The following is an 18,578-nucleotide window of genomic DNA, read 5'->3' on the forward strand; positions in this document are numbered from 1 at the left end:
CGAGTCCTCCTCACACACTGTCCTCAGTAAATTAACTCCCACTGCTCCCTCCTTAGCCGTTCCATGGGACTCTGCAGGCAGCCATCCCCCTATCTTCCCTTGCACAGTCGTCGTTGGTGTCTTCAGCTCCATTACCCGTCTGGAGCACTTATCGCACCAACCGCAACGCTGCCTCAGCTCGCCTCTGAAGAGCTGGCGTGTGACGTCGCAGCGTGATCATGTGACCTGATCATGCTCCTGGACGCTGGCAGTGGCGGCGCACGGGCACAGCGGCGCTTACACCTTCACAACAAGTGAGTCAGAGACAGAGTCTGTCAGACAGTGTGTATGTGTAGTAGCGTCTGAAGACGCTAGCACACAGACGCGCAGCACTTTCTCTGCACCGTCAGTTTGACAGCCGGCTCAGACAACGGGAGAGTCTGAGTGTGGGGGTGGCAGAATGCCGCCGACGGGGAGTCTCCTCCTTGGACCGCCACATCAGGCAGCCCGATGGTGCCCCCTGTCGGCTGCGCCCGGGGCAACTGCCCCGGTTGCCCCCCCCCCGGATAAGCACCTGACCAGAACTGGTCCAGATGTGAGGAGATTTCTCCTAGGAATGCTGCTAAGTGATGGAAATGGCTGAGACCTAGCGTGAGAGGTGTTGGATGCCGCTGAGGAGTTAAGCCACAAGCATCAACGGTACCGCTCAGCTGTTGGAGGGGCCCCGCATCTATCCATGTACACTGATTTATGTCCGGAGCAGACCCCGTTTGGTAAGAACACTAAAAAGCCCACTGTGCAGGTGGAGTAGGTAACCGTACACGCACCACACTACATTCTGGCACCAAAAGACTTAAGGCTGAGATAGAGCCTGTAGTTAGATAGTTTGGCATATTTGACTGTTCAGTCCACAAATATTGCCAAAATCAGTGCCTAGAACTTTCAGATTTGTTGCAACAGTTCCTGTTTGTTTTGTAACTGAGAAACCTAATCCATACCTAGGTACCAAGATGGCATGCAATGGACTCCAAACCAAACTGTTTCAGGAGAGAGAATTTCTGTGGAACATTATAATGCAGGACAGTTGTTCAACTTTGATAGACTTTGTTCACTGCTAATTCACTGATACAGATGTCTAACTTTTGGAGTATTTTCAGTATAACTGAGGACGGACTATTCCTCAGATCACATCGGGATGGGAGAGATATATCTGGTTGGGGAATAGGAGTATTGTTTGTAAGATTGTAAACTGCTGTGCTGAACTGCAGGCGAGCTTGTATGTTACACTCATATAATTAATCCAGTCTCCATGGTGTAAACAGGTAATGGCCGGCCGATTTACACAGGCACGACAGTAAGTACAGTAGATTTATAGAAAGTACAGTAGTTACAGATTGTTTTGGTGCCACACTGTACAGCCCAAGGGTTTCAGCCTTCTGGCTAAATGTCTGTGCAATGGTTTGAAAGTTTTCTATTGTCTGGTTAAATTATCCACATACTTTACGTAAGTAAAATAGTTACGGTGAGTAAAATGTGTGAAGGAGTTGGTTCTCTTGCCCGTAACTCCACTGTATCCTGAAGAACACTCCCCATTATACTACTTACAGTTGTGGCCAAAAGTATTGACACCCCTGCAATTCTGTCAGATAATACTCAGTTTCTTCCTGAAAATGATTGCAAACACAAATTCTTTGGTATTATTAATCTTCATTTAATTTGTCTTAAATGAAAAAACACAGAAAGAATTGCCCTAAAGCCAAATTGGATTTAATTCCACACCAAACATAAAAAAGAGGGTGGACAAAATACTTTTGGCCATAACTGTATAGACAGAGACCCCGTTTCCTACAATGTATCACTTATTGGGTTTGGCTCTGTTTCAATACAATGAGTGTTTTATCAGCATGAAATTATCACTGCCGGACTAGCTTCCTAAATGCATGCTGGTCCTACCACACCCCCAATAATGATTAGCAGCTTACTGTCAATATACAATGTACAGAGAAAGCTGTTACTGTTTAAACAGGGTTACTTTTCTGAGCTCGAGTACATCTAAATCATCTGTGTCATAATTTCTGCATCCAGTAAACTAAATGACACATTGCTGAAGTCAGGGTCTCTTTCCCTATATTATGTGGCTCTCAAATGAGATAGCAAAAACCTTGTGCCAGATTCCCTTGAAAAAGATTGTCTAGTTTAGAAAAACAACTTTTATAGAAGCTAGCCATAAACATGAGATATTTCTCTGCAGACCATTGGCAAATCCAGCTTCGTTTCGCCACATCTGCTGTAAATCGCCTGTGTATAACCACCACAGAAGTCAGATTCTCAGCGAATCTCACCAAATGTATCTGGATCTGACAACTTTCTGCAGATAAAAATCTCATGTTTGTGATCAGCCTTAAGGGGGCTTTACACATAGCGATATCGCTAGCAATATCGCTAAAGCGTTACCGATTTTGTGACGCAGCAGCGATATTGCTAGCGATATCGCTACATGTGATACTTACCTCCGACCGGCTCCCCCGCTGGTTATCGGTGATTGCGCGAGATCCGCCTGGTCCATTTCTCGGCGGCGGCTTCCTGCTGGCGCCGACGAGCGACGCGTGTACGAGGGCGGAGGACGTCATCATCGCCGCGTCTGACAGGTAAGTAACGACTGCTGCTGCATCGCTGTGAGATCTGCCTGTGTGGCAGCTCACTAGCTACCATTTAGCGATGCACCAGCGATCCTAACCGGGTCATATCGTGGTCGGGATCGCTGGTGCATCGCTAAATGTAAAGGGGCCCTTAGGCCACATGCACACATTGAGTATTTGGTGAGTTTTTTACCCCAGTATTTGTAAGCCAAAACCAGGAGTGGGTGATAATACAAAAGTGGTGCAAATATTTCTATTATGCTTTTCCTATTACTGTTCCACTCCTGGTTTTGGCTTACAAATACTGGGGTAAAAAACTCACCAAATACTCAATGTGTGCACATGGCCTTAGGCTGGAGACACACTAGCGATTTAAAAATCGGTCCGATTTTTTATGCAGGAGAGTTGGACGACTGTAATGCAATTGTCATACAAGTGTCATGCGTTTTTTGTGCGCTTACAATCTGATTTTTCACACCTAGCATCTGATTTACATCCAAATGCAGTGCAATTGCTATCAGACTGCAATGTGATTTTAACATGAACCTTTACATACAGAAGTTTGCTGTCACTTACAGAACATTTTTAAAACAAAATATTCATCAAAGCATATACGTGTGTGTGTGTGTGTATGTGTATATATATATATATATATATATATATATATACTGTGTATATATATATATATATATATATATATATATATACACTCACTGGCCACTTTATTAGGTACACCTGTCCAACTGTGTGTTAAGACTTAATTTCTAATCAGCCAATCACATGGCGGCAACTCAGTGCATTTAGGCATGTAGACATGGTCAAGACAATCTCCTGCAGTTCAAACCGAGCATCAGTATGGGGAAGAAAGGTGATTTGAGTGCCTTTGAACGTGGCATGATTGTTGGTGCCAGAAGGGCTGGTCTGAGTATTTCAGAAACTGCTGATCTACTGGGATTTTCACGCACAACCATCTCTAGGGTTTACAGAGAATGGTCCGAAAAAGAAAAAAAATCCAGTGAGCGGCAGTTCTGTGGCCGGAAATGCCATGTTGATGCCAGAGGTCAGAGGAGAATGGGCAGACTGGTTCGAGCTGATAGAAAGGCAACAGTGACTCAAATTGCCACCCGTTACAACCAAGGTAGGCAGAAGAGCATCTCTGAACGCACAGTGCGTCGAACTTTGAGGCAGATGGGCTACAGCAGCAGAAGACCACACTGGGTACCACTCCTCTCAGCTAAGAACAGGAAACTGAGGCTACAATTTGCACAAGCTCATCGAAATTGGACAGTAGAAGATTGGAAAAACGTTGCCTGGTCTGATGAGTCTCGATTTCTGCTGCGACATTCGGATGGTAGGGTCAGAATTTGGCGTAAACAACATGAAAGCATGGATCCATCCTGCCTTGTATCAACGGTTCAGGCTGGTGGTGGTGGTGTCATGGTGTGGGGAATTTTTTCTGGGCACTCTTTGGGCCCCTTGGTACCAATTGAGCATCGTTGCAACGCCACAGCCTACCTGAGTATTGTTGCTGACCATGTCCATCCCTTTATGACCACAATGTACCCAACATCTGATGGCTACTTTCAGCAGGATAATGCGCCATGTCATAAAGCTCGAATCATCTCAGATTGGTTTCTTGAACATGACAATGAGTTTACTGTACTCAAATGGCCTCCTCAGTCACCAGATCTCAATCCAATAGAGCATCTTTGGGATGTGGTGGAACGGGAGATTCGCATCAGGGATGTGCAGCCGACAAATCTGCGCCAACTGTGTGATGCCATCATGTCAATATGGTCCAAAATCTCTGAGGAATGCTTCCAGCACCTTGTTGAATCTCTGCCACGAAGAATTGAGGCAGTTCTGAAGGCAAAAGGGGGTCCAACCCGTTACTAGCATGGTGTACCTAATAAAGTGGCCAGTGAGTGTATATATATATATATATATCTATATCTCTCTCGCTGGAAAAAATTAAGTGACCACCACATCGAAACTCTGTCATGGGCAGCCCATTCTCCAGACCTGAACCCCATTGAAAACCTCTGGAATGTAATCAAGAGGATGATGGATAGTCACAAGTAGTGTTGAGCATTCCGATACCGCAAGTATCGGGTATCGGCCGATACTTGCTGTATCGGAATTCCGATACCGACTTCCGATATTTTTTCAATATCGGAATTCGGCATCGGAATCGGAAGTTCAGTTGATTGACGGCCTGACGTCATCATGATGCGCGGTGTGTGCGCATCATGATGCGCCGTCATTTCGGGCCTTCCGGGGGTCTCTGCCGGCCTGCCGGGGGGCTGTGCCGGCCTGCCGGGGGGCTGTGCGGACTGCCCGGGGTCTGTACCGGCCTGCCGGTGGTCTGTGCACCCTGTGGGGGTCTGTACCGGCCTGCCGGGGGGCTGTGCCGGCCTGCCGGGGGGCTGTGCTGATGTCCGGGGGTCTGTGCAAGCATCGTCCGATGGGACTACAAGTCCCATCGGGCGATGCCTGCTACCATGACAGTGATTGACACATTAGCCAATGATGGGACAGTAGTAGTCCCATCATCCGGCTAATGTGTTAAATGTTAAAAAAAAAAAAAAAAATACTACATACATACTACATGCATGCTACATACATACTACATGCTACATACATACTACATGCTACATACATACTACATACATGCTACATGCATGCTACATGCATACTACATGCTACATACATACTACATGCTACATACATACTACATACATGCTACATGCATGCTACATACATACTACATGCTACATACATACTACATACATACATACATACTACATACATACTACATATATACTACATGCATGCTACATACATACTACATGCTACATACATACTACATATATACTACATACATACTACATACATGCTACATACATACTGCATGCTACATACATGCTAGATACATACTACATGCATGCTACATACATGCTACATACATACTACATGCTACATACATACCACATACATACTACATACATACTACATACTACATATATACTACATGCTACATACATACCACATACATACCACATACATACCACATACATACTACATGCATGCTACATGCATGCTACATGCATGCTACATGCATGCTACATACATACTACATGCTACATACATACCACATATATACTACATACATACAATACATTCATACAATACATACATAGACATACAGTACATATAACATAGAGTAACATACTTACCAATACTTGTCACATTGTTCCCCGAAGCCATTGTCTTTTCCGGGATAAATATTAACATAACAAACCACAAAAATACTCACCCACGATCCGAAGCAGTCCACGAGTGTGTCCCACGACGATCTTGGGTAGAGAACGGCAGCATCAGATGATGCTGCCGTTCTCTACGGGCTGCAGGTATCCTTCCGCACTGTATTCCTCCGCCACTTAAAAAAAAAAAAGTCCCTAGTCTCACTTTATGCCATTGCTGCGTGGGAAATTCCCACACAGCAATGGCATAAAGTGAGACTAGGGACTTTTTTTTTTTTTAAGTGGCGGAGGAATACAGTGCGGAAGGATACCTACCTTCCGTCATTGGATTCCTGCAGCCCGTAGAGAACGGCAGCAACAGCTGATGCTGCAGTTCTCTACCCAAGATCGTCGTGGGACACACTCGTGGACTGCTTCGGATCGTGGGTGAGTATTTTTGTGGTTTGTTATGTTAATATTTATCCCGGAAAAGACAATGGCTTCGGGGAACAATGTGACAAGTATTGGTAAGTCTGTTACTCTATGTTATATGTACTGTATGTCTATGTATGTATTGTATGAATGTATTGTATGTATGTAGTATATATGTGGTATGTATGTAGCATGTAGTATGTATGTAGTATGTATGTAGCATGTAGTATGTATGTAGTATGTATGTAGCATGCATGTAGCATGCAGTATGCATGTAGCATGCATGTAGTATATATGTAGTATGTATGTAGCATGTAGTATGTAGCATGCATGTAGTATATATGTAGTATGTAGCATGTAGTATGTATGTAGCATGCATGTAGTATATATGTGTTATGTATGTAGCATGTAGCATGCATGTAGCATGTAGTATGTATGTAGCATGCATGTAGTATATATGTAGTATATATGTGGTATGTATGTAGCATGCAGTATGTATGTAGCATGCATGTAGTATATATGTAGTATGTATGTTGCATGTAGTATTTATGTAGTATGAATGTAGTATGTATGTAGTATGTAGTATGAATGTAGCATGTATGTAGTATGCATGTTGTATGTATGTAGCATGTAATTTTTTTTTTTTTTTTTTTTACATTTAACACATTAGCCGGATGATGGGACTACTACTGTCCCATCATTGGCTAATGTGTCAATCACTGTCATGGTAGCAGGCATCGCCCGATGGGACTTGTAGTCCCATCGGACGATGCCTGCACAGACCCCCGGAGCCTGCACAGACCACCGGCAGGCCGGCACAGCCCCCCGGAGCCTGCACAGCCCCCCGGCAGGCCGGCACAGCCCCCCGGCAGGCCGGCACAGCCCCCCGGAGCCTGCACAGACCACCGGCAGGCCGGCACAGACCACCGGAGCCTGCACAGACCCCCTGGCAGGCCGGCACAGCCCCCCGAAAGGCCCGTACAGACCCCAGAGAGGCTGTACAAGGGCAGGAAAGGGTTTTTCTTATTCCGATACCGGAAGTCCCATAGACTTGAATGGGACTTCCGGTATCGGAATCGGCGATACCGATACTTTTTTTAAAGATCGGCCGATACCATCCGATACGATACTTTGAAGTATCGGACGGTATCGCTCAACTCTAGTCACAAGCCATCAAACAAAGAAGAGCTGCTTACATTTTTGCGCCAGAAGCAGTGTGAAAGACTGGTGCAAAGCATGCCAAAACACATGAAAGCTGTTTTTAAAAATCATGGTTAATCCACAAAATATTGATTTCAGAACTATTCCTGAGTTAAAACATTAGTATTGCTGTTTCTAAATGATTATGAACTTATTTTCTTAGCATTATTTGAGGTCTGAAAGCACTGTTTTTGTTTTTTTTAATTTTGACCATTTTTCTTTGTCAGAAAAAAAACTGTAAAATTTATTGCTTGGAAATTCAGAGACGTTGTCAGAAGTTTATACACTAAAAGAACAATTTACATTGTATTCGAAAATATACCTATAAAGAGAAGAATCAGACAAACTGAACATTTGAAAGTGGTCTCTTAATATTTGCCAGAGCTATATATATATGTTTTGATGAATATTTCATTTTAAAATGACATGTAAATGGCAGAGGACTGCTGTATTGCTCTATGTAAAAGCTCATGTTAATATCACATTGCAATCAGATAGCAATCGCACTGCATTCTGATGTAAATCGGATTCTGGGTGTGAAAAATCGCATAAAAAACGCATGACACTCGCATGACAATTGCATTACACTCGTCCGACTCTCCTGCATCAAAATCTGACTGATTTTTTTTTTTTTTTTTAATCGCTAGTGTGTCTCCAGCCTTAGTTACACCACCTATAGCCAGTTTGCATGCAGCCTTTAGTCAAGGTCCTTTTCTTTCAATTCTTATATTAACAATTTTTCTTCCAGTATTCATCCATTCCCACATATTCAGAATATTAAAGATATAAACCCTTCTGGGTCATGACACAACAAAATTCTAGTTTTTCACCTCTTTCTCACCTCATCTTGACTGCTGCAATATCCTCTTAACAGCTTAGTTTATCTAGACTCTCCGTCATCTAAATCGCCATGAAATCTACTGTAAGCACCAACCACCCTCCTACTACTCCCTGCCAGTCTCCTCCAATTAGCACCAGAATTAAAGCCTTATAATTTTGTCATCCAATTCTTTCATCTCACACATGTCAGATTCCATTCACAAACACTCCCCTAACTGATTTCTTTGCTCCTCCTCTGTCCTAGTATTGCTTCAGGACTTCTCTGGAGCTGCCCAATATCTTCTGAATTTGTTATTTCTCTGTCTAGACTTATATTAAACTGCTTAAGCAATAAATCAAAGCATCATCCATCTTCACTCATCCATATCATAGCTTCTTTGTGTATTAAGTTAAAACTGTTTGCCTCCAATTACAAATTGAATTTTGTATTCCTTTCCTCTTAGATGACAAACTCACTCATAGCAGGGCTCACTACTCCTACTTGTGTCCATTTTTATATAATATAATATACATTAAAAAGTTAATTAAAGAAGACCTCTTGCTTGCAAAAACTGATTTCACTTCCATTTAAAAATCCTTCTGCTCTCCTGATTCTGCAGTTTTTTTCAGTTTTGCTCTATATCACTCTATTGCAGAGATATTCACTTTTGTTGCTTTTGGAGGCACTATGTGAAATCTCTGCTTGCAGACAAAATGGGAGGCTTTTTAGAGTCCTCGCTTTGGGCGTGCACTTTGACCTTCTCACTCTGACATGCTAACAATCGTAGGTCATCAGCTGATATAGCAGGCCAAAAGTCTCAGACTCCACTGAGCTGTGACGTGCAATGTCTGGGGAGGTAAGTTTAAAGTGCATGCACCCAGAGAAGGCTCTAAAGAAACAATCAGAGATTTCACATGATGCCCTCCGATAGCAACAAATGAGAATATCTCTGCATTGGAGTACATAAAGGAAAAAAGCAGAAGAATCAGGGGAGTTAAAGGATTTTTGAAGACATTTAATTCAATTTTTTGCACAAGTCACAGGCCCTCTTTAAAGGGATATTCCCATTTATAAAATTTATTTTAATACAGTAGTCATTTTTTTTCAAGAAGAAACATTTGCCTTCAAAGTAAGTCCCACAAGGGGTTCTATTCCACTTTAGGACCTTTCATTCATAACTGGATTAAAAAAAAACCTGTGTGGATGAGTCAGCAAAGTGTTTATGGTCTGGCTTAAAATATTTTGAAAAGTTCACATTTTTGTGACTTTTTTTTTTTGAGTCAAGCTTTGAGCAGCTCCTCCAAAATGGGCTGAGCTGAGACAGATCAGGGCGTGGAATCGTCTTCTCATCCGATTCATGATGTCAGAGTCAGCATGGGTTTGTAACTAATAAGTCATGTCAGACTTACTTAATTTCCTTCTGTGACGGAATCACTGATTGGGTGGATCAAGGAAATGCTGTAGATATAGTATATCTTGACTTCAGCAAAGCATTTGACAAAGTATCTCATACAATCCTTATTGAAAAAATGACTAAGTATGGAATGGACAAGGCAACTGTTAGGTGGATTCATAACTGGCTTAGTGATCGGACCCAAAGAGTGGTCGTAAATGGCTGCACATCCAGTTGGAAGAATGTCTCAAGTGGGGTACCACAGGGCTCTGTCCTGGGCCCTGTATTGTTTAACATCTTTATCAATGATTTAAATGAAGGAATTGAGGGTAAACTGATTCAATTTGCTGATGACACAAAGCTAGGAGGGATAGCTAATACTAGAGAAGAGAGAGAGAGGATTCAAAAAGATATAAATAAACTGGAGAAGTGGGCAGCAACTAACAGAATGGTTTTTAACAGGGAAAAATGCAAAGTACTACATCTGGGCAATAAAAATGAAAAAAGCATATACAGAATGTGAGGAATAGGGCTAAGCAACAGCACATGTGAAAAAGACTTGGGTATACTAATAGATCACAGACTGAATATGAGTCAACAGTGTGATGCAGCAGCAAAAAAGGCAAATGCAATTCTAGGATGTATTAACAGAAGCATACAGTCTAGATCACATGAAGTCATTTTTTCCCTCTACTCCTCTTTGGTCAGACCTCATCTGGAATATTGTGTCCAGTTTTGGGCACCACATTTTAAAAAAGACATCAACAAACTGGAGCAAGTTCAGAAAAGAGCGACCAGAATGGTGACCGGTCTGCAAACTCTGTCTAATGAGGAAAGGTTGCAAGATTTGGGAATGTTTAGTTTGCAAAAGAGAATACTGAGAGGAGACTTAATAGCTGTCTACAAATATCTCAAGGGCTGTCACATTGTAGAAGGATCAACTTTATTCTCATTTGCACAAGGAAAGACTAGAAGCAATGGGATGAAACTGAATGGGAGGAGACACAGATTAGATATTACAGTCATGGCTAAAAGTTTAGAGAATGACACAAATATTATATTTTCACATAATCTGCTGCCCTCTGGTTTTTATGTGTTTGTCAGATTTTTTTTATCACATACAGAAATATAATTGCAATCATATTATGAGTAACAAAAGGTTATATTGACAGAATGAGTTAATGCAGCAAGTCAATATTTGCAGTGTTGACCCTTCTTCTTCAGGACCACAGCAATTCTCCCTGGCATGCTCTCAATCAACTTCTGGATCAAATCCTGACTGATATAGCAGTCCATTCTTGCAAAATCAATGCTTTTATTTTGTCTGAATCTGAAGGTTTTTGTTTGTCCACCCGTCTCTTGATGATTGACCACAAGTTCTCAATGGGATTAAGATCTGGGGAGTTTCCAGGCCATGGTCCCAAAATCTCTATGTTTTGTTCCCTGAGCCATTTAGTTATCACCTTTGCGTTATGGCAAGGTGCTCCATCATGTTGAAAAAGGCATTGTTGATCGCCAAACTGCTCTTGGATGATTGGGAGAAGTTGCTCTTGGAGGACATTCTGGTACCATTCTTTATTCATGGCTGTGTTTTTAGGCAAGACTGAGAGAGAGCCCATTCCCTTGGCTGAGAAGCAACCCCACACATGAATGGTTTCAGGATGCTTGACAGTTGGCATGAGACAAGACTGGTGGTAGCGCTCACCTGGTCTTCTCCGAATAAGCCATTTTCCAGATGTCCCAAACAATCGAAAAGGGAATTCATCAGAGAAAATGACTTTACCCCAGTCCTCAGCAGTCCACTCCCTGTACCTCTTGCAGAATATCAGTCTATCCATGATTTTTTTCCTGGAGAGAAGTGGCTTCTTTGCTGCCCTCCTTGAGACCAGGCCTTGCTCCAAGAGTCTCCGCCTCACAGTGCGTGCAGATGCACTCACACCTGCCTGCTGCCATTCCTGAGCAAGCTCTGCACTGCTGGTAGCCCGATCCCGCAGCTGAAACTCTTTTAAGAGACAGTCCTGGCGCTTGCTGGTCTTTCTTGGGCGCCCTGGAGCCTTTTTGGCAACAAGGGAACCTCTCTCCTTGAAGTTCTTGATGATGCGATAGATTGTTGACTGAGGTGCAATCTTTCTAGCTGCGATACTCTTCCCTGTTAGGCCATTTTTGTGCAGTGCAATGATGACTGCACGTGTTTCTTTAGAGATAACCATGGTTAACAGAAGAGAAACAATGATGCCAAGCACCAGACTCCTTTTAAAGTGTCCAGTGGTGTCATTCTTACTTAATCATGACAGATTGATCTCCAGCCCTGTCCTCATCAACACCCACACCTGTGTTAATGGAGCAATCACTGAAACGATGTTAGCTGTCCTTTTAAGGCAGGGCTGCAATGATGTTGAAATGTGTTTTGGGGGATAAAGTTCATTTTCTAGGCAAATATTGACTTTGCAAGTAATTGCTGTTAAGCTGATCACTCTTTATAACATTCTGGAGTATATGCAAATTGCCATTAGAAAAAATGAAGCAGTAGACTTTGTAAAAATTAATACTTGTGTCATTCTCTAAACTTTTGGCCATGACTGTAGAAAAAACTTTTTGACAGTTAGAGTGATCAATGAGTGGAATAGGCTGCCACGAGAAGTGGTGAGTTCTCCTTCAATGGAAGTCTTCAAACAGAGGCTGGACAGACATCTGACTGGGATGATTTAGCGAATCCTGCTATGAGCATGGGGTTGGACCAGATGGCCCAGGAGGTCCCTTCCAACTCTACGATTCTATGTGCTGGGGCACTTATCTTAGAAACATTAGAGATCTGCGGCGAGGCGCACAGAGGTGTATGTCACTTCTAAGAGGCGTCCAGTTCATTAAGACTGAGTCCAGCACCTCTGACCCCAACTTACTCTTACGAGTCAAGGCGTCAGTGTGCAAAGTGTTTGATCCAGGTCCAGCACCAATTTCTCATAGAAAACAATGAGATTTGTTCTGAGGTCAGTTTTCTTCTATACTTTTACAATCATTGTATAGGGAAAGAACAAATTGCTAGATAAATGGAAACCAGGCCCATCATCTGTCCGCAGCTTTCTGCATGGTGTACATAGATGTCTCCCAGAGATACTCTATCCACCTCATTCACCCTCAATCACATGAAACCACTATGTGAAGTCAGTCTCTGGCATCTTTCTGGCCGGGAATGTGCTTGGATTATTTCCAGGAGCACACAGTAAAAGCACGGCTGGTTACATATAAAAACATGCAGTTATCAGCCCATCTCTACAGAAGCCCAAATTTCCTCTGTTTTAAACACTTAGAAAAAGACAATCAGAAATTAAGGTGTACAGTGGTTGTTCATTACTGGCCAAAAGAAAGATATGAAATATATATTCAGGACACAAGTGAATGACGTCAGGGTAAGATATAGACATAAAACTTTACACAGCCAGAAACAAGACAGTAGAGAAGTCTGAATGAGACAGATTAATGGAGCGTCAGCCGCCAGGCTGGCAGGTCCCGGGGTGCTGGTTAGATTAGTTCCGATGCTGCTCCTGCCGGGTGCCTCAAAGGAGGATGAGAACATGGAATGCATGAAAACCCGGTCACAGGGGAGTGCAAAGGACGAGGAGAAGGAGAGTATATGCCACCTGATGAAGACAGAGTTTATCCGTCGAAACGTGTAGTGGAATCTAACAAAAGAAGAAAGCTTTTAATAAGGCTGTGTGCACACGATGCAGATTTGCAGCGGATCCACAGCGGATTTTACCACGCAGAAACGTTGCATATCCGCATTGTGATGTACAGTAGCCTTAAAATGAATGAAAAAAAAAACGCTGTGCAGACGCTGCGGATTTTTCCGCGCGGTTTTCCTGCAGTACAAAATCCGCAGCATGTCACTTGTTTTGTGCGGTTTTCCACCTCCCCTGTCTCCAAATCCGCAGGGGGGAGTCCGCAGTGGAAAACCGCACAAAAACCGCAAGGAAACCGCAGGAAAAATGGAAGAAATCCGCAGGAAAAATGCAGGTCATTTGACCTGCGGATTTCTTCCATTCTGCACGGAAAAATCCGCAGGGCTCAAAACTCCGTCTGCACTCAGCCTTACTCTCCTTCTCCTCGTCCTTTGCGCTCCCCTGTGACCGGGTTTTCCTGCATTCCAGAAACAAGACAGTAGACAGAAGTTTCTTGGCACACTGACTCACTTTTTCATCTCAGATTTTTACTTTTTGGAAATCGGTTAAGTTTGATACATTCCAGCGAAGTTGCTAATGTGATATCCGCAAACACTGACACCTGTATGATTATTCTGAAAGCATCGTATCAGGCATAACGTCACTTGAAGATCCAGCATTGCTTCCTCAAACACCTGTTCTTACAGAAGCATGCCTCCTCCTGAAAATCCTGATTCTTGTTTTATATTTTCTCTTGTATGAAATATCTATGGAGAACATTCTGCCCCTGCCCTATGGAGTAAGGAGGTCCTTTTCCATGGATATATCCATATCTTAGAGATCAGTAGCCATCTGCATCAGACCTCATGCACTCAAGAGTCACTCTGCCACTCCCATCCTTCTCCCTACTGAAAGATCAAATGCCAGAGAAACTGACCTCACATCTCCCAATTTTAGGAAACATGAATGAAGATGAAAGTGGGAATGATGGAATTATGGAATTCTCATACACAGACTGGTGAAGATGCAGTCAGTATTGTGAATTACCAGAATATGTTGTTCCTACAGCCGAGGTATAAAACACGACACTGTTACAAAGAGCGCACAGGGGAACTTGAGTGCGAGCTGTTGGGTCCATCATCGGGGATGGTTTCTCGGAATTGGATCATTCACCATCCAATAGGCTGAAAGCCATCAAGCCTGAAGATAAGAAAACTACACTGCTTCCTCACACAATGAATGTTCATGGCCTCTGGGGTATTTTTTTCATTTCTAGATTCATGTTCCTAGGCAGATCCGTGATCACCATCTGTCCCTTCTCTCCAAATCACATCTCTGAGTAGATCAAAGCACTGAATCTGCTAACACAAGACGCAAACCCTTGTAATGCATGGGTTGGCATATCATATAATTCTAGACAGCACCTTCTAATCATATCCAGAGTTATCCAGGAGAAATCATCTGCTAATCTTATGGGAAACGTATGGTAATCTGATGGCGGTAACGTAGCTGTGTGCAGTGAAGGGTGGGGGGCTTTAGCCTTAAGGATTTCTAAGCAGAGTATCTGCTCTAGAAGACATCTGCCATACATATAAGAAGCATGGGTCAGGAAAGAAAAGAGGATAGAGTTGGAGCGAACCCTGAATGGCACTACTTTATGCTGCCGCACCAGAACGCCCCAGTCCAATCACACACAATCCCAGAAGGACTGGTCTCACCTGTGTAACGTCGAGTTTAATGGGGGAGAGCGCTCTGTGTGGCCCTCGCCGGCTGCTTCCCCTCTGTCTTGCTCCTTTCCCCGTTTCTCTCCTGTGTGTCTCTTTTCTGTCACTCTCTCCCTCCCTTCTCTTTACTCCCTCCCTTCTCCTCCAGTCTCTCCCTTCCTCCCTCCCTCTCCCTTCCTCCATCCTTTCCTCTTCCCCTCAGCACCTGCTGCTGAGGAGAACAGCTCCTCATGTAACAACCAGAGCCAGTCCACAAAGACTGACAGGATGAAGACCGAATACTGTAGGAAGGCACACAACATATCAGCAATTTCCATAATGTAACGATGCGCACACAGCGCCGGGGCCGGCCGAGGGAGGGCCACAGCCTTATGGCTCCGTGTAGCTGAGTCTACTGGCCTTACTACCAGCCAAAGCCATCACCTAGAAAGCCGCAGCAGTATCAGTGAGCAACCCGTGGTCGTCATCACTCCGCGTACATGTCAGCGGTGGCACACGGCCTCTCCACACATGCTACTGATATGTCTGAGGACAAAGTAGACGAAAAGTATATCACAGGCAACAAGGCACACACCATGGATACTAAAGTAGCTAGCAAAGGTTACACAAATAAATGTCAAAGTATTTATGGCTGATAAGTGTTCCTTGTAAAAGACAGTTAAAATAACATTTAGGGTACGTGCACACGCTGTGGATTCTGCTGCGGATTGATCCGCGTGGATTTAGCAAAATCCGCAAGTAAATCCGCATGTCAAAAGACCTGCCGTTTATCAGCCAATTAGCCTGCGGTTTTGCCCTGCGGTTTATCACCTCTACAATGGAGGAGATGGTAAACCGCAGCGGAATCCGCAGAAAGAATTGACATGTCAATTCTTTCTGCGGATTAGAAACCGCAGCAAATACGCGCGGAAAAATCCGCACCGTCTGCACTGCGGTTTAAATTTCCCATAGGATATTATGGTACTGTACACCGCAGGAAAAGCTGCCGCGGATCCGCAGCAGAATCCGCAGAATGTGCACACACCCTTAGAGGGGAACCTGTCATTAGAGTCATTCCGCAGCGTAAATTACAGATTGCAGCTGTGTATATTTTATGCCGTGCGATATTTAAGAAGAATCTGTCACAAGGTTTTGCTATGTAATCTTGTAATCTCAGAGCTGCGTGATGTAAGGCAGAGATCCTGATTCCAGCGGTGTCACTAAGGCTGGTTTCACATTAGCGCTTTTGTGCGCAGCGCATCGGGCGCACCAGTGCGCATGCGCACTGCGCACCTATATTTTACATGATGTGCGCATGGTCTTGCGCATATTTGCGCTTTCGTGCGCATGCGTTTTTTTGTCTTTTGCGCCAGGCGCGTCAGACGCAACATGTTGCATTTTTGGTTCCGCCCTGTCTCGTTAAAACAACGCATGCGCACGGAATGCGCACGGAATGCGCAAAAACACCACATTGGAGCCTATGGGAGCGCAATACTTGCGCATGGTCTTGCGTTTTTATGCGCATGCGTTTTTTACATAAACATGACTGAAATTTGGTCTAGACAGTAAAAAAACAAAATTGAACCAAGGTGATAAAATGGTGTGGGCACTGGGATTCCACAATACTTTAAGGATTGCTCACTAGTGGACACACAGCACAAGCTGCACCAATGTAAGTATGAAAAACCTAATGTCTGGCTGAAATTTCAATACATTTCTATGTACTTATGTCTCTTTTTTTTTTTATTGCAGCATGTCTTCATCTGGTGAAGAATATGTCCCCGGGACAGGGCAAGAGGCAGAAGAAGTGAGTACTATGCTTCCGTATGGATTTGAAAAAATAAACACATGTGATTAATTTTTTTGGTTTAATTTTCAGAGCTCATCCTCCATCACGCCACCACCACCGGAGGAACGGCAGGAGCAGCAAGGCCAAGTGCGGGCGGGTAGACGTGATGTAAGTACAGACGGACTGTTTTTTTTTTTTTTTTACTTATTTTCTAGTCTGGTTTTTTTTTTTTTTTTTTTTTTTTTGGTATTTTTTAATTTTATTTTTTTTAAATTTTCATGGTTGTTTTTTTCGATGTCTGTTGTTTTTTTCCATTTATTTCCATTTAAAACAAATAATTTTTTCATGGATTGTTTATCAATATCTAGGGCTCAAAGTGTGTATGTGTGTGTGTGTGTTTGTGTGTGTGTGTGTGTATGTTTGTTTGTTTGGGTATATGGGCACGGGACTATGGGATGGAGGATATATATGATGGGTATATGGGCATGGGATAGAGGATATGTATGATGGTATATGGGCACGGGACTATGGGATGGCGAACATGTATCATGTGTATATGGGCACAGGCATATGAGATGGCGAATATGTATGATGGGTATATGGGCACAGGACTATGGGATGGAGGATATGTATGATGGAATATGGGCACGGGACTATGGGATGGAGGATATATATGATGGGTATATGGGCATGGGATGGAGGATATGTATGATGGTATATGGGCACGGGACTATGGGATGGCGAATATGTATGATGGGTATATGGGCACAGGCATATGGGATGGCGAATATGTATGATGGGTATATGGGCACAGGACTATGGGATGGAGGATATGTATGATGGAATATGGGCACGGGACTATGGGATGGAGGATAATTTTAAATTTCTATAACTAACCACAGTTAGTTACTATGCCCGGGCAGCGCCGGGCTCTTCAGCTAGTTATCGATATTTTTTTTTTTTTAAATCTTTCAAAGATTAATGTTTGTCTTTCTTTTCTAGGCTCCACAGCGGGAGGAGGACCTCGCCCTGGACAACGACGAGCTCATCCGTCTAGTCCAGGAGCGAGTCCCGTTGTGGGACACCCGTCACCAACTGCACTCGGACAACGTGGTGATCCGGCGGCTCTGGAACGAGGTGGCCGCATCGCTGATGGATGGCTGGGACAATGCCTCTCCCCGGGTCCGCAAGGATTTTCGTAAGTATTTAAATGCAGTGTGATGCAGTAGTGATCTTGGCCGGGATCACCCAACTGTGTGTGATGCTATTAACTCCATGGAGTTTCTATCATCACACACAGTTGGATGATCACAGCCTCCAGTGCATAGTCTTACTTTTTTTCTTTTTTTTTTTTTTTCCATCACAGTGAACAAAGTCAGAACCCGTTGGCGCTCGATGAAGGACCGCTTCAACAGGGATATCCGTCAGGAGAATAAGGTTCGCAGTGGTGCTGCGGCAAGGACCGGCACGAAGTACCGATACCATCGTGCCTTGGCATTTTTAAGACCGGTCCTTGCCTCCCGAACGTAAGTATTTTCTAGTTGTATTGTGTTTTATTCTGTGCTTTTCTATTCCACAGGAGTTGGCGATTGTTAATTTATGGTAGTAATTTCTTTCTTTTCTTTTCACAGCACCTGGAGCAGCACCCTGCAACCTGGTCCCGAAGCGGTCCTTCATCAAGCTGCCCCGGACCCCTCCCAGCCATCCATCAGCGAGGAAGCA

At 43.6% G+C, this 18,578-nt stretch overlaps 1 protein-coding gene across 7 annotated transcripts in view; it reads right to left on the bottom strand.

Annotated features, from left to right (window-relative positions):
• Positions 1 to 15,212, bottom strand: part of LOC141088011 (sphingomyelin phosphodiesterase 3-like) — an 854,992-nt gene extending 839,780 nt beyond the window's left edge. For all 7 annotated transcript variants that reach the window (XM_073573854.1, XM_073573852.1, XM_073573848.1 and 4 more), the window contains exon 1: positions 15,083 to 15,212. The gene's annotated coding sequence lies outside the window, so the exon portion shown is untranslated. The remainder of the gene's footprint in view (positions 1 to 15,082) is intronic.
• Positions 15,213 to 18,578: the final 3,366 nt, after the last annotated feature.

The sequence above is a fragment of the Dendrobates tinctorius genome, unplaced genomic scaffold (assembly GCF_039654945.1).
Source record: "Dendrobates tinctorius isolate UK_male_01 unplaced genomic scaffold, ASM3965494v1 ptg000037l, whole genome shotgun sequence".
Taxonomy (NCBI): domain Eukaryota; kingdom Metazoa; phylum Chordata; class Amphibia; order Anura; family Dendrobatidae; genus Dendrobates; species Dendrobates tinctorius.